The 3,962-nt window shown below is 40.3% G+C and overlaps 1 non-coding gene across 1 annotated transcript; it reads right to left on the bottom strand.

Moving 5' to 3' along the window:
• Positions 1–1,457: 1,457 nt before the first annotated feature.
• Positions 1,458–1,565, bottom strand: LOC130958456 (small nucleolar RNA R71). Its single transcript, XR_009077576.1, has one exon. It is a non-coding gene; the product is annotated as a small nucleolar RNA R71 (small nucleolar RNA).
• Between the last annotated feature and the right edge of the window lie 2,397 nt (positions 1,566–3,962).

The raw sequence follows: 3,962 nt of genomic DNA, 5'->3' as shown, positions 1-3,962 counted from the left end.
TCCAAAAATATTTTTAATTTGTGTCTTTTCAAGTCAATAATACAAAGAATTGAAGATTCAGAACATACTGCAGAGGAATTATACAGAAAAAGCTGGGCGTTCAAAACGCCCAGTGAAGAAGGACAGACTGGCGTTTAAACGCCAGCCAGGGTACCTGGTTGGGCGTTTAACGCCCAAAAAGGGTGCATTTTGGGCGTTAAACGCCAGAATGGATACCATTCTGGGCGTTTAACGCCAGGATGGCAAAGGGGGAAGATTTTGTTTTCAAATCAATTTTTTTTCATGTTTTCAAAGTTTTTCAAAATCAAATCTTTTTCAAATCATATCTTTTCAATCAAATGTTTTCAAAATCAATTTCTTTCCTTTTCAAAGATACTTACTAACAATTAATGATTTGATTGAACATCTCAAGATTGTTGCCTTTCCTGTTGAGAAAGGTTTAATGTTTCAAATCATATCTTTTCTTGTTAGGCAAGTCATTAATTTTTAAAATCAAATCTTTTTAAAATTGTTTTCAAATCAAATCTTTTTAAAATTGTTTTCAAATCATATCTTCTCAATCACATCTTTTTCAAAATAAGTTTTCAATCAAATCTTTTTAACTTCTAATTTCAAAATCTTTTTCAAAAATCACTTGATTTCTTTTTCACTTTGAATTTTCGAAAATTATCAATCAATTTTTCAAAATGTTTTCAAAATCTTTTTAATTGAATTTTCGAAAATTCTCTTCCCTCCTTCTCACATCCTTCTATTTATGGAGTACTACTCCTTCTTAATGCACAATTCGAACTCTATCTAATCAAGTTCGAATTCTTCTACCTCCTTCTTCTATTTTTCTTTACCTCTGACACCTCAAGGAATCTCTATACTGTGACATAGAGGATTCCACATTTTCTTGTTCTCTTCTCTTTCATATGAGCAGGAACAAAGACAAAGGCATTATTGTTGAAGCTGACCCTGAACCTGAAAGGACCTTGAAGCGAAAGCTAAGAGAAGCTAAGGCACAACTCTCTGTAGAGAACCTAACCGAATTCTTCAAAGAAGAAGAAGACATGGCAGCCGAAAATAACAACAATGCCAACAATGCAAGGAAGGTGCTAGGTGACTTTACTGCACCTACTCCCGACTTCTATGGGAGAAGCATCTCTATCCCTGCCATTGGAGCAAACAACTTTGAGCTTAAGCCTCAATTGGTTTCTCTACTGCAACAGAATTGCAAGTTCCATGGACTTCCAATGGAAGATCCTCATCAGTTTTTAGCTGAATTCTTGCAAATCTGTGACACAGTCAAGACTAATGGGGTTGACCCTGAGGTCTACAGACTGATGCTATTCCCTTTTGCTGTAAGAGACAGAGCTAGAATATGGTTGGACTCACAACCTAAAGAGAGCCTGGACTCTTGGGAAAAGCTAGTCAATGCCTTCTTGGCAAAGTTCTTTCCACCTCAAAAATGGAGTAAGCTTAGAGTGGAAGTCCAAACCTTCAGACAGAAGGATGGAGAATCCCTCTATGAAGCTTGGGAAAGATACAAACAATTAATCAGAAAATGTCCCTCAGACATGCTTTCTGAATGGAGCATCATAGGTATTTTCTATGATGGTCTCTCTGAACTATCCAAGATGTCTTTGGATAGCTCTGCTGGAGGATCTCTTCATCTGAAGAAGACGCCTACAGAGGCTCAAGAGCTCATTGAAATGGTTGCAAATAACCAATTCATGTACACTTCTGAAAGAAATCCTGTGAACAATGGGACAAGTCAGAAGAAAGGAGTTCTTGAGATTGATACTCTGAATGCCATTTTGGCTCAGAACAAGATATTGACTCAACAAGTCAATTTGATTTCTCAAAGTCTGTCTGGAATGCAAAATGCACCAAGCAGTACTAAGGAGGCTTCATCTGAGGAAGAAGCTTATGATCCTGAGAACCCTTCAATGGAAGAGGTGAACTACTTAGGAGAACCCTATGGAAACACCTATAATTCTTCATGGAGAAATCACCCAAATTTCTCATGGAAGAATCAAGAGAGACCTCAACAAGGTTTCAACAACAATAATGGTGGAAGAAACAGGTTTAGCAATGGCAAGCCTTTTCCATCTTCTTCTCAGCAACAGACAGAGAATTCTAAGCAGAACCCCTCTGACTTAGCAACCATGGTCTCTGATCTAATCAAAACCACTCAAAGTTTCATGACTGAAACAAGGTCCTCCATTAGGAATTTGGAAGGACAAGTGGGACAGCTGAGCAAGAAAGTTACTGAACTCCCTCCTAGTACTCTCCCAAGTAATATAGAAGAAAATCCAAAAGGAGAGTGCAAGGCCATCAACATGGCCGAATTTGGAGAGGAAGGGGAGGAAGTGAACGCCACTGAGGAAGGCCTCAATGGGCGTGCACCAACCTCCAATGAGTTCCCCAATGAGGAACCATGGGAATCTGAGGCTCAAAATGAGACCATAGAGATTCCATTGGACTTACTTCTGCCTTTCATGAGCTCTGATGAGTATTCTTCCTCTGAAGAGGATGAGTATGTCACTGAAGAGCAAGTTGTTAAATACCTTGGAGCAATCATGAAGCTAAATGACAAGTTATTTGGAAATGAGACTTGGGAGAATGAACCTCCTTTGCTCACCAAAGAACTGGATGACTTGTCTAGGCAGAAATTACCTCAAAAGAGACAAGATCCTGGGAAGTTTTCAATACCTTGTACCATAGGCACCATGACCTTCAAGAAGGCTCTGTGTGACTTAGGGTCAAGTGTAAACCTCATGCCTCTCTCTGTAATAGAGAAGCTAGGGATCTTTGAGGTACAAGCTGCAAGAATCTCACTAGAGATGGCAGACAACTCAAGAAAACAAGCTCATGGACTTGTAGAGAATGTTTTGGTGAAAGTTGAAGACCATTACATTCATACTGATTTCATAGTCCTAGAGACTGGGAAGTGCATGGATGAATCCATCATCCTTGGCAGACCCTTCCTAGCCACAGCAAATGCTGTGATTGATGTCGATGGAGGTGAACTGATCATTCAAGTGAATGAAGAATCCTATGTGTTTAAGGCTCAAGGATATCCCTCTGTCACCATGGAGAAGAAGCATGAAGAGCTTTTCTCAAATCAGAGACAAACAGAGCCCCCACAGTCAAACTCTAAGTTTGGTGTTGGGAGGCCACAACCAAACTCTAAGTTTGGTGTTGAACCCCCATATTCAAACTCTAAGTTTGGTGTTGGGAGGTTCCAACATTGCTCTGAGTATCTGTAAGGCTCCATGAGAGCCCTCTGTCAAGCTACTGACATTAAAGAAGCGCTTGTTGGGAGGCAACCCAATGATTATATTTTATATAGTTTCTTTTGTTATTTTATGTTTTTTTGTAGGTTGATGATCATAAGAAGTCACAAAATCCATTGAAAAAGCAAAAACAAAATGAAAAACAGAAAGAAAAACAGCACACCCTGGAGGAAGATGTTGCTGGCGTTCAAACGCCAGTAAACCTAGCAGTTGGGCGTTTAACGCCCAGTCTGGCACCATTCTGGGCGTTTAACGCCAGAAAGGGGCACCAGACTGGCGTTAAACGCCAGAAAAGGGCAAGAACCTGGCGTTAAACGCCAGGAATGGGCATCAGCCCGGCGTTTAACGCCAGAAATGGCTCAAAACGTGATTTTGAGAAACATTTGGTGCAGGGATGACTTTTCCTTGACACCACAGGATCTGTGGACCCCACAGGATCCCCAAAACCCCTTCACCTACCAAATCCCATCTTTCTCTTCACCACTCACATCCATCCTTCATAAAACCCCATCTTTCCCCTCTCCTTGGCCGAAAACATAAAGCCATCTCCTTCTTCCTCATTTCTTCTTCTTCTACTCTCTTCTTTCTTCTTTTGCTCGAGGACGAGCAAACCTTTTAAGTTTGGTGTGGTAAAAGCATTGCTTTTTCGTTTTTTCATAACCATTTATGGCATCCAAGGCC

Source organism: Arachis stenosperma, chromosome 10, assembly GCF_014773155.1.
Source record: "Arachis stenosperma cultivar V10309 chromosome 10, arast.V10309.gnm1.PFL2, whole genome shotgun sequence".
In the NCBI taxonomy this organism is placed as follows: Eukaryota; Viridiplantae; Streptophyta; class Magnoliopsida; order Fabales; family Fabaceae; genus Arachis; species Arachis stenosperma.
Note: the sequence above shows the minus strand (reverse complement) of the source record. Positions and strands in the feature narration are given on the sequence as shown.